The sequence below is a fragment of the Malurus melanocephalus genome, unplaced genomic scaffold (assembly GCF_030028575.1).
Source record: "Malurus melanocephalus ecotype Western Australia unplaced genomic scaffold, MMel_1.1 scaffold_591, whole genome shotgun sequence".
NCBI lineage: Eukaryota > Metazoa > Chordata > Aves > Passeriformes > Maluridae > Malurus > Malurus melanocephalus.
This window is the reverse complement of record NW_026623823.1, coordinates 140722-154337: the sequence shown is the minus strand read 5'-3', so window position 1 is coordinate 154337 and position 13616 is coordinate 140722.

Here is a 13616-nt window from a genome sequence, read left to right as displayed (position 1 = left end):
GAGTTCCTTTTTAGTTTTATTTGCTAGCAGGGAGCTATCAGTCCTGTGAGAACACCACAAAATCAAATCCTATAGAAAAATGTAATATCAAATCAAAATACCACAAAATCAAACCCTATAGAAAAATCCTACCAGGACAGGCTAGCAAACAGATTAACAAACAACCCGTGATCCCAAGCAGGTTTATCAGAGTTAATTTTTCTTCCAGTTGCAAAGACAGAAGGAAATTGAAGTATTTCGGGTAGAAAACAAATCTTCAACTGTAGCACACACATAAAACCCTGAGCAAATGTTTACAGATGACAACACCTGGAACAATTAAGGTGCTGCAGTGGAGCAGGGATTGATTTAAGAGGGGGAGTCTTGCAGATGCTGAGCACAATCCCCGTGTCCTCCAAAGCACAGAGCAGCTCCAGCCTCCACCTCTCTGCTGCTCTTCTTGAAATAATCTTGTACTTAGCAGTAATTGATGCTCTCCAGCAAAGGGAATGGGTGGGGAAAGGTGGTGAACGAGTGGCTGTGTTTGTTGGGSTTATTTGGAATCACTTTTACTCTGGTGTGTGTGGAATATGGGTCAGAGATTTCACTGCCCAGTGGTGCAGGGAAACTCTGCATTCCATTAAGGAAAGGTGTGCAGGTGGTGTTTCATCCATTTTTCTGGCCAAATGCATTAAATTATTATTATATATATAAATATATATATAAAGTCCTTATTCAAAATGATTTTTAGATTCATGAGTCCAAAGARAAACAAAAATACAGTTTTCTCTCAGCTCCTTTCACATTTTCCTTCTTTTTCTGATCCCACCTTGGCCAGCAGAGAGGTGCCACGTGGAGGTTTGTGAGGGCAGTGGGGACAGGGCTGGAAGAAATCCCTTTTCAGTATTTTCCCTGTGGGAATGCAGCACATGCAGCATTTTGTGAGAGCAGCTCCTCAAAGTCCAGCCTGCGTGTCAGAAATAAATAAAATTTATTTATTCCTGCATGAAAATAAGCCTCACCCACTGATAATCCATGGAAGAATGGAAATGAAAGCACTGTTTGCCCTACAAACCTGAGCTAAGCCATGCCAGGAGAGGAGAAAAAGCCGCTTTCTAAATCCTGTGTTTATCTGTGTTCATAAATTTTTGTGTCTCATGGCTYACCCTTCTTCCCCCTCCAGGCAGCCTGGAGGAGTCAGGGTGCTCTCAGTGCTGTCAATCCTGTTTTTTTTTTGGCAGAATATCAAATAAAAAAAGCCAATTTCACAACTGAAGCRCTTCATTTGAGGATTCCTTGCCTGTGTAAGGTTCTGCTCTGTTTGGGATGGGGAGGTGATGTCACCCAACTAAACCCTTCTTGTGGGTAAGTGGTGGAGCTGCACATCCAGCACCAAATCCCAGACACAAAAAAAATCCCCAAAACACCTTGCAAGTGGTTTTAGCAGCTGTGTTACAGGCAAGGTGAAGGTGGGGAAAGGCCTAAGTCTGATAAAATTATTATGATTTTATAAATGGCTTTCAAAATTCCAAACGGCTTCCCAAGGATTGATTTTTCTGTCAAGGCATTGGACGAGATTTAATAAATCATGATATTCATGGGRACCCTACAGTCAAACAAACCCTAATAGATGTGTATATATGCATATATGAAATAAAAAGTAATTTTTTAAAAGTAGCTTTATCCTATTGGTGGAAAGAAATCTCGTTGAAGAAACCATTTGGGACAGTATTTTTATTCCATACCACCTCCATCATGTGCTTGGAAAAGGATATCACAGGTATTTTGCAGACACAGCTTTGCATGCCAGGCATAATAATCTGTATAAAACCTGCACAAAATCAGATTGTTTGAAGCCTTTAGGAGATTTAATCTTCCTCCAGCCTAACAAGTGTTTGAAATAAGCTCTAACTAAGATCCCAAAACAATACTAATTCAATAAAATTTAGCAGAACATTATATATTTAGCAATATATTTTATGTTTTTATATAGCTATGGCTGAAATGTATGAGGAAAAAGAATCATAACCTGTATGATAAAAACACTATTCCACTTAAGCAGCAAGTATTACTTAATTGCATCTATTTACATTGTCAGCAGAGTTTTTATTGAGAAATAACAAGTAAGAAATAGCAGAGCATTTGTGAATCTGTTATTTTTCCCACACAGTATTCCCAGGAATAATTCCTGGCCCATGAAATGTTTGCCTGAAGGGTGCACCCAGGAACTCGAAATTCAAGATGCACTGGTTAGTCTTGACTGGACATATCATATTAAATCAAATTTCTGATTCAGTGTCCTCTAACCAGGTTTGCAAAGTAAATTCCCATCTTTACCCAGGAATTAACTGTTTTTTCCGTGAGAGGGAAAGAGGAAATCAGGAGGCCAGAAGAGGGAAACCAGAGCTGGAGTAAACCCTGTTTGTGTTCAGGCAAATATTCACTTTTTTTTTTGGCTTGCTGCTCAGTTCTGTTCCACCATATTCCTCACAGAGGATTAGATTTTCTAGCTGATGACAGTATTTTTTTAGAAAACGAATGTCTTCAATGCATCCTCTCTGGAAGTCTTGCTTGGTCTAAATATCGATTGGATTTTACTACCAGCCAAGGTCAGAAACAGAAGAGGTTGTTGCTGCAGCAAGCTGCGGATTAATCTCAATATCAACTAAGTACCTCAACTGTTATTGGAATTTGATGATCAATCACATCTTTGAAAAGTACTTAGTATGGCATTTGTTGGACTTCCATATTTCGTGTTACACCTGGTGGTTCAATAACTGGARAAATACCAGCAMAGGATCTCTTCAGTTCTTTGTGCAGGCAGTACCTGCTTTGTAATTCACATTTCTTGCTTTTACCCCCATTAATAGGCATTAAACACCATTAGAAGGTTTTCTTGCTGCTCTCTTGCTTTACATTAGAAAATACGCTGCTGTTACACATATTCAGGCAGAGAAACACACAAAACCTTCTTCCAGAAGAATATTTCTTAATTCCTCACCCTGCAGCCTTTACATTTGGAAATGCCACCATTAAATCCCGCTGCAATGATTCACTCTGTTCCCCTGCCATTAAATGCTCTGCTCCATTCTGTGGGAATACGGGCGAGTATTTGCTCAACCTGGCCACAGTGAGGAATGTTTGTCACAGGTTTTYTTTCTGTTCTAAGTTAAACAAGTGTTGTGGAAGTAAAATGATAAAATTATAGAATGATTTGGGTTGAAGGGACCTTAAAACTCATCCAGTGCCATCCCCTGATGGACAGTGACACCTTCCACTGTCCYAGGCTGCTCTTCAAAGCCCATCCTCCAAAACCTGTTAAATATTTACCAGYTCATTTCCTTCCTTGCTTCCCAAGATAAGTTTACCTGAATTAAAATAACTTGCAGAAGAATTTTTCAAGAATCCAATAAACAGACGACACTCAAAAGTATCAAAGCTCAAGGCCAAGGCTGTCACAAATATTTATACACATTTAGAGCARCAACTCGTGTCAGATCTGAAAGTTACACCAGAATGAAAGAACAGTTCTCAGCACGCTCTTAATGTTCTTATTTTTTCTGTCCATTCTTTAATAAATGGGAAAATAGATACAGAAGTCAGTAGATCACAGATAGCTTTAAAATTCTTGGCTTGATTTAGCAGTCAACCACGAACATGGTCCTCACTTTCTGTGGAGTTTGGAGGGTTTTTGTGTTTAAAAATTTTTGTTGTTGTTGTTGTTTTGTTTGTTTGTTTATGTTTTTTGGTGGTTTTGTTTTGTTTTGTTTACTTGAACCAGTCTGGTTTTTCTCCATTTTAATTCCTAAGAAAGACCGGTAATGCAARTAATGCAGAAAATTTGCTTATTTTAAACATTACCTGTGATGACATCATTAAAAAAAAAATCAACATCACTACAACCTACAAGGACCTTCCAATTTTCGAGCACATARAATGCAATAAGTGAAATATTTCTCTTCTGAAACATGTGTTGCACCCTCTGAATGAGCTGGAAACAAAGCAGAAAGGATGAATTTATCAGGTATCAAGTTCAGCCATCCAGATGTTGCCAAGCTCRCTTTTGTTGCTGGCTGTGAGTAATTTTGCAATGGTTTGTAAATTTAATTGACCGCGTACGAAGTGTGCATAACCGGCCTTGCTGCCAAGATTGGCGGCTCCATTTCTTAACTAAGCAGCTCTAATGTGCTTTATTGGGAGMAAAATACACCCTGAGGCATTTTAAACACAGCAGCCAGGTAGGGTGAGACTCGCTGCRGTGAATGGGTTTGAGTAGGGCAGGAATTGAGGTGTTTTTGGGGCTGTTCACACCAGGGGAATTTTGGGGAGAAATTATCTCGCTGAGGTTACTTSTTGTTGGGGCCTCGGTGGCTCAGGAGATGGAAAAGGAGGATCTTGGGGTCTTTGCTGCTGGTGGGCARGTATTTATGTTAGGCAAGGTTACAAATCAAGGACTGGAACCTCCAGCCAGTGGCTTCTTTTGCAGTTTGTGGTGTTGTAATTTAGCTGGCTCGTTAAATGAAGTTATAGAGCTCTACAGTCTGCATTTGACATTTAGAGGATCTCAGGTCTTACAATTAGAACACTTTAATCCACAGGTATTTATGGAGTATTCCTTAAATATAAACAGCAACCAGAAGAAGAAGATGCAAACTCTGAGATTTCAGACTTTTCTAAATCATTCTTAGCTCTGTTCAGTATGGAGAGGTGCTAACCTCGGGAGTTTCTGCTGTCAGAAAAATTTGGGGAGCTATGCATTGCAAAATCGAGATAAAACCCAAAATGGCAGTCCAAAATGAGGTCTGTTATTATTATATAATCTTTCAGTTTGATACAATGCAAATCTTTTCTCATCTTCTGTTGTGCTTGCTTTTCTTGGGATATTTGATCTGGTTTTTTTTTTTTCTTTTTATATATTTTACCACTTTTCTGTAAACTCCTATTCCAAAGATTTATGTCAGAGAGGCAATTTTCTCCCCAACAAGAGACTTATCTTTTTAGTCACAAAAGCAGGTCCCAAGAATATAGCTTATTGCAGCAGCACTGAAGAATAAGTCAAGAGTTATCACCAAGTATAGCCAATTCAAAAAAAAATAATTTTTTTCATCTTGAATTATTTTTCAGCTCCAAATCCAGTTTCTGAGTTACGGTTATGAGACTCCCAGCTCTAGGCTCAGTTCTAACTAAAAAATTTCAAGAAATCATAGAACTATTGTGTTGAAAACCCTTTCASAAATTAAAGGAAAACATACAGCTGTTGAACTGATGCCTTGGAAATGCACCTTGTAGCCCTCATAAAACGGGTCTCCCATGAAATGTTAGCTCAAACTCACACAAATACTCAAATCACTCTCTGTTTGCTGCTGACCTGTATCTTTTAAGCTTAACCCACACTTGCAAAAGCCCAAAGGGGTTGTATTTGGAGTCTGGTTGTTCATGTACCTTTCTACCTTAACTCAACAAAAACAATCTTCAAATAGGAGTGGCTGCAAGTAACAGATATTCCCTTTAACCATCCCTTGGTTTTGGTGCCTCTCTGTACCCAAGGATGACATTGATTCTTCCTCTCTTCCCCTTTTTTTTCCCTCCCCCTTCCATTTTTCTTAATAATCTGAAAGTTGTGTTGTGGAGACGAGGACAGCTGATGTTCACAGTTGATCAAAAACTGGGCTACATCTGTAAATGAGATAAAATCTTGTTTATTTGCTAGACACAGACTCTCATATGTGTGTGTATTCATTTTTTGGTGGACATCCCCTCTGAATAGCAAAAAGCTGTAGCAACCAGCCAGGTCTTCACGGTTAAATTATGCAGAGAAAAAATCCAGCAGCTTCTGAAGGAAACCTGGATTTTGAGGGATGGTGTCCATTGCTCCATCAAACCAGTGGGTGGTTGTTCTTCAGTGYAGATGGGCAAAAACAAAATTCAGACTTGTTTTGAATTTCACAGCTTGGATGTCTCCTTTTTTTCAGATCTCACAGTTGACATTCTGGATTAGACCTTGTCCTTTAGTTTTCTCCAGTGCCATGACAGGAAAAGGGGAAATGGCTTTAAACTGACAGAGRGMASRTCATTTTTTGTTTGGGTATTAGAAATTCTTCMCTRTGAGGGTGGGGAGGMYCTGGCACAGGGTGCCCAGAGAAGCTGTGGCTGCCTGCAAACAGTGTTTTCCCTTCTTCTCTTAACCTCAGCTCACTTTTAGTTCTCACTCCATATGAATAAAATAAATGTAATGCAGCCGACATCAACAGGCCTAGAAATTCAAAGGCGTTTTTAGCAATGGCAAAACAAAAAAAAAAAAAAAAAGGAATAACTTCAGGTGATGCTTATGGTTCCTAAAAATGCAAGTATCAACTGGTAAGTTTTTTGAAAATTGAATATAAAATCATAGAAAAATGCTTTATTTGATTCTCTGTTTATGGGAAATTCATTTTATTTGACTTTTTTATTTGTAATATCAACTATATTGCAGAGCAGAGTTTCTAGGTGCTCCCTTATGGTACCATTCTTCTAAATTATTAATGCCGTACTGTTGATATATTGTCAGCCTTGTACATACATTCTATGAAAATGAGTTTTACAGTAGGCTGGGATTTATAACAAAGCTTGACATATGCAGCTAATTCACCTAGACAGTCTTGTCAGTTTTAGGTTCATAAATAATTGATACTCAGGGCTTGGAGTTCAGCTACTGTTAGTGCTCCAGCTGTTAAATTCCAGCAGCATAATGGATGAATATTTGTTTATAATTTCTGTACATGGACCTGATGTCAGATCCCCGGTCTCATTTACATAGGTAGATTGAGATGTGGGAAGTGTAATGAGCATATGAAGATGATGAATTGTTTTCCTCGGTGCTGGTGCGTTTCTGTAAATGTTTGATTAGTTTTGAATGGATTACTGTTAGATTATCTGGTTCAGGGGTTAAAGTGAGCAGCTCTTTGCTCCCAAAGCTTTCGTGATCCCTTGCTGACAGATTTTAAAATTCATACAGTGATATTAGTGCTGCAAAAGCGAGGGGTATTCTTTGCAACAGATGTTTAGTAATTAAACATACGGTTTCCCTGTTTGGATGTTGCCTGGGAAATTTAAATCAGAATGATTTGTTTACCATAATTTGAGGGAATTACAGTTTCTAAAAAAATAATATACTTTTGCCCCTAAAGTGCTGGAGTTTTCCCCCCAACGACACTAATTAAAAAYGAGCAAAACACACACATACCCTCACAATAATTCAGATGTTTAACACCTCGGTCGACAGATGCAAAGCCATTAAAAACAGAGGTTCTTCTCATTTTCTCCTTCCGTACATTAACGAGCAATATTCGGAAAAAACATTTTCAATTGGAYGTCCCAAGCAGAGATGCTGAAGCAAACCAGATTTCCAAGCAGACCTTCCTGCTGGAGCCCAGCTGGGAGAAGCTGTGGGGTGTGGACACACACGTGTCTTACACACGATTCCCGATGACGTGAAGAGCGAGAGCGAGGAGGGGGAGTTCAGTGAGGAAATGACGTTGGAAAAGCATGGAATGAATTAAAATGAGATGTTCCCTCATCTGTTGGGGCTTGACATGTGCCATGCAGCTAAAGGGGTGGGGTGTTGAGCCAGAAAATGTGGGGAGAATGCTGGGTTTGGSTTGCTGGGGGTTTATATGAAGATGGGAGGAAGAGGAGATGTCATCCCATCTTCTGCCAGCCCTGGTGGTTCAGGGCGGAATCTGAGCTATGACCCCCTCTGATCCCACTCACTCAAACAAAAYCCTTTATATTCCTGCCTTTCTCCTGCCACCCTCTGAGCAAGTGGCCCTTGGATGAGAAAGGCTCAGGGAGCAGCCTTTTAATGAAAAAATYCATTGGCCACATCTCCGTGGAGCCGAAACCCTCRGCCGCCACCRCTCYGCGTTYGTCCAACCCCGCGCTCRGCTCCCCTGGCTTGTCTGGCAATCATGTTAGTGATTATATGGGTAATGAAACACGTGCTCTTTTTGTCTGTGCCTCTGATTAATCTGCTTTCTATTTAGCYGTGATTTATGGCGCTCAACTGTTGAGGTGAGCGCTGGCCCATCAGTTCCGTGCCCTATTACGGGCGCCGCGGCGGCGAAATGCCTGCGAGGCTTGAACTGTTTCTTGACAGCCAGGCTTCCCGCTACATTCCCTCCAATCTGTTTTGCTTCCTGGTGTGACCTTTCATACAGTAAAATACATTAGTTGAATAGCACAGTCTCATTAAAAGAGTGAATTAACCGAAGAGTCTTTTTAACTAAATGACAGCCAAAGGACTGAGTGCTAATAGCCACGGGCAGTTAGAAACTTAACTCATGAATCAGGCTGTTAATACTGCTCGCTGCCTGAAGCGCTAAGGGCACCACACTCTCTGCTTGCTCTCATAAGAAGAAAAGCTCATTACTTTCCTCCTGATGGGAGAGAAAGAGTGAGCGAGCAATAATAAAGCTTGAATTTTTCAATACTGTTAAAAATGGGGCTGACAGATTGCCGACAATAGGAGCAACGGGCTAGACACCGCAAAGAGAGCCACTGAATTAGCAATACCATATATCATACAATCTAATTAAATCAACCCCAAGAATGAAATTAGTTTTCTGTGAGTGAAATGGCCTTTCAAAGAGCGCTATTAAATGAACTGTAGAGCATTAATTAAATAATTCACAGTGAGGGATTTTGCATTTATACAAAAATTGTGCACTTAATTGTCCATGCTGTATTACAGATTTGGCCTTATGTTAACAATGTGTCTAAAGCACACTTATTGGAGCGTATCAGGAACAGCTTAACGTAAATGCGGCTTATAAAGTTTCAAGAATTACCAAAGAAACTGAAGAAAAGGGGTAACAATAGCAAAAAAAAATACACACGGAGCCAGCCACTTTTTCACATTAATCCTGGGCACGTGTGACAACTTGTTACAGTTTTTTCTTTCCCCAGTGGAATGACATTAGGGCTTCTGAGTTTTAATTAAACAAAAACTGCAACTTCTCATGATTTAGCAAAAATRAAAATCTTTAAATTGCCTCAAAATAACATATGCATGAAAATASCTGTGAAAAACAGATACGTTGCTTTGGAGGAAGAAAAGACAAAGCCTTTGGYCCTCAAATTTCAGTAAGATAAACAATAAAAAAAATATAAGAACCATAAAATCAATTTAGTTTTTTTTTATTTTACATCTCTGTCACACTGTAATTCAGCTCAATTAAGAAATATGCCATTTTGAAACCAAAACCTTTGATTTGGAAACAATGAAAATTAAGTATTTTTTTTTTAAAAATCTGTCAGCTGGGGAGAATGGTTGAAATTATAAAGCTTGATGATTTTGTGCCTCCAAATCCTGATGTTTTCCCACATATATTAAGGCTTTGCACTACCATGATGCTCAATGCTATGCAACATTCTACCAAAGAGAAGCTGTGGCTGCCAAATATACTTGACAGTGTGTATCTGTATTAAATACATTACCATGAGCATTTATAGCTTTTTCCTCTGCCCCCTTTTATTTTCAAATTAATTTCTGATGTTGCTTAAAAATGTGAAAAAAATCTACCCTTCCAGCTGGATAATTACAAAAAAAGTTAAGAATGTGTACACTGTTGGTATTCTAAGACATCCTAGGTCCTAATTCTTGTTCTTTTTCATCCTTGCCAATATAAAAAATGTAAAAAGAGAAAGCAGTGCTATGTATTGAAATTTTATAATAATATATATAACCACGGTATGCTTTTCCCCAATACTTGCAAAACCAGGCTTGCATTGTTCATTTCCCTAAATTTATTTATGTGCYATTCTGTTTTCTTTTTTATTTTTGATTTTGATTTCTGAAAAGACCGAATGAAATCCTCTAATGCTCCCAACGGTGACCACTCCAAAAGTGTGTGGGTAAATGCAAATATTCTTCAGTTATTATGAGATGCAATCAAATTAACTTCCTAAATTAAAACACAAGAAGCTGGGAGTGTTATCTATGTATTCTCTGTCTTCTTACCAGCCTCAGATTTTATCAGTGGTTTCCTCAATCAGAAGAACATTGTGTCTCAGTAGTCATTTGCTAATAGCATAAATTTGAGGATGGCAATGAAACCCTGATAGTCGGTGAAGCCATAGGAGGCATCATCTGCACCTGGCCAACAATTTTAAACAGAAGATGGAGGTGATCGTTTTGGATGGTTAATAATATTTCAAAGCAGGTTCCTGTGTTTGGTTCCACTTTGAGACCTGTGAGGGTGGGGTGTGGCAGGGACCTGGAATTGAGATTTGGGGTGCGTGAGTGCTCACAGTCTGACACAGAATTATCAGGAGAAGAGTTCCTCAGTGGAATTAAACAGATTGACAGCTGCTGTCCTTCAATAAAGCATGGTCCCCTGCAGGCAATGAGCTCATGGATGTGGTTTGAGCATCTGTGTCCCCTGGGTGAAAGCAGGAGTTCTGTCCCTGCTGTCGCTGTGAAGGGAAAGAGAGATCGAGACCATGGCAGAGCATGAAGGGACTTTACCCTGCCTGCCCATCCTCACAGGGACTGTCCATGGATTGCTTGGCCAGGAGAGCCAAAGAAAGGCAGCAGAGCTGGGGAAGGGTCTGGAGCTCCAGGAGCAGCTGAGGGAGMTGGGAAAKGRGCTCAGCCTGGAGCAAAGGAGKCTCAGGGTGCTCACAGRCATCTCTTGCTTGGGTTAATAACTCCCATCCTGACATCTGGGTGATGAACTACCACATCTGACATCTGCAGGTGTGATTTGGGGATGCCCAGYGAAGCCAAAAGTACCTGAGGTGATGGGGGCATGTCCTCTCACGGGTTCAGAGGAGCTGCAGCAATCCCAAACTGTCTAACTTGGCTTAATCTCAAATTTAAACAAGGCTGTGATTTCTTTTACTGCGCCAGCTCATGCTGAGTAGTCTTTCACCGAAAATATTTTCTTAAATGACACTGAAAGGCTYCAGTGACAAATCACTGTCGTTTTGCATTTCCATTTATTTTATTCTGAGATTTGGTATTGATATAAAACCACCGTGAACCCGTTAATGATATTTCATGTGCAGTAATGTCAAACTATTCAATCAGTCGCATCATTACCTTTCATATTAAGCATATTTAGTTTATTCAGTTGTAACAAAGCATTTCAGGCACTAAAGGTCTCCTTTCCCAAAAGTACTCGCTCATTTCAATTTCATTCCATATCATCTCTAAAAATGTGTMTTTTGTCTTGATTTTAGATGAAAACCAAAGGAGCAAATGCTTTATTGCTTAACTGAGAAAACCTGAGGATTTGTTCCTCAAAATAAGCAACTAGAAATATTTTGGCTGGTTCATTGTAAAGCCAACAGAACTTTTCAAGTATTTCCTATAGAAATTTCACAAAGGCTTGGGAGGACTGCAGACATTTGTAAAATTGGTGSAAATGCCAATTAGATGTCTGGATCACCCTGCTGGCAAAGCAAGATGTAGTTTCCAGCTGGGGAATGACACTGTACTTGGTCTTAGTGAAGGGACTGAGAAACACAGAATTAACATATTATATTATATTATGTTATGTTATGTTATGTTATGTTATGTTATGTTATGTTATGTTATGTTATGTCATGTTATATTATAATCATACCACATCATATCATATCATATCATATCGTATATAACTATACACAATTATTATATAATATTATTTATAACTATACATTATTATATATACTATATATAACTATACACAATTATAAGGTTTGATAAATGCAAAATCTACCTAAACACCTCTCACACACTAGAAATTGAAACAAAAGTAAGACACACTAATCAGCAAGAAGGTCCTGAGCAAAGAAATGTGATTAATCCTCAGACAAGTGTCTGACTTCCCGTGGTTTCCCTAAATTTAGGTCTGTTGGGYTGTGCCTCCTGCCTCAGGGGAGCAGGGACAGAATTGGCATTGCACACATTTATTGCTGCTTCTGCTTAATACCAACATCCAAGACAGTCATCACTCAAGCCAAAATGAAGTTCCAAAAGATTTTGGTGCGACTGAAAAAGCCAGAGTTTTATGGCTCTGTCCCTCACCTACTGCATTATCTATAAACTATGCCTGGTTGGAAATGAACTTCTAGTCAGCATGGCAGAGGACCAGCGTGTTATATATCAATATATAATGTAAGAATGTGTCATTCAATATGCTGCAAAACTTGCTATTAAGAATTAATCATTCTCCTCCTTGAGCAGTCTCTTCAATGCATCCAAAAAGTTGCCATTTCGGAATATATTCCCAGTCAGGAAATTCATCTACTTTCATAGGGTGTGGGTCAGAAGAAAACTGGTTATGGGATTTTAGCACAGAGTTTAGCATGCCTTAGGAACAACTTTTTCCCCTGAACAGTTTAGAAGGCTCTGACCAGTGGTCCATTTTGCCTGGAATTCAGATGGCAGCAGTAGGAGGTGCTGCTCAAGGGAGGGTGTGGAGGTTGGGACTGTTCCTGCAGCTCAGAGCTCTCCTATTCCCCTGTTTTATGCCCACTGGCTTAGGGATATCACAAGATACACCACAGGTAAGTTCTCTTAGTGTTTATTCACCAGGCTGTTGCCTCCTGCCTCCCTGACCCCTGCTGGTTCTCTCCTTTTCCAGGGAGGAATGCCAGAAGGTCACTCCCAGCTGCAGGGCACCTCCCTGTATTTATTTTATTTATTTATTTTATTTATTTATTTTATTTATTTTATTTATTTTAAACAGATCCGCCCTTTTTAAAGATGTGCATTGCTATCCTCAGGAGCTTCTGTGTCTTGCTTAAGGGATTTAGTGACACAGGCCTGTGGAAAAAAAAAAAAAAAAACCAGGAAAAAGGTGTCATGCATGCTCTCAGGGAGAAGCATGATGTCTGAGGCTAAAATTTGGGAATGGACATGCTTCTGGGCCATTTGACAATCACCATACCCAGGAAACAGCTCATCTGAGAGGATCTGAGCCACATGGATCACACAATGTCCTGTGGCAATCATTAAGTAGCCAAATACCTCCTCAGGCTCCCTGGGACAGAGGAAAATTAAAATCAATATGGGTATGATGAGACTGTTTAGAAAATTTGACTGAAAGGTACCTGTGCTCCTTGATTGGGCACATTTTATGTTAAAACCCACCAATCTGAGGGCATCTCTTCCTCAGGTGTCTCAGGTGATCCCTTCTCAGACACCAAAATCATGAATAAATGGCTCAATGAAAGCCCCTCCGCCCATCGAGTTTCATCAACCAATAATTTTTATCACTTTCCATCAGCGTTTGAGTTCTTCGAGGAATTCAGCCCGTAATAAATGTGCTGTGGATGCTCTAACAAGAAAAGAACAGATGCAAGTTTAGTGAATATTGAGTTTTAAACTCGTCTGGCGGTGATTTGTGGCCGTGTCACCGCAAATATTTTTCAATGTCATTTTCTAAGCCCTGGCTGTCACTGCCGTGGTCAGCTGGGGAATAGAGGGCCTAACGCTCTGATCTCGCTATTAATGGCAGCTGTTGAGAGTGGCAAAGGTGATAAAGTGTTGTTTAGTTATTGGTGCCATACTTTTGCTGCAGGACATTATTATAAACCGTTGTGGTTTTTGTCAGATTTCAATCACCTCTCCGATAACGTATTTAGAAACTTACTGCAAAAAAAATCTTTGA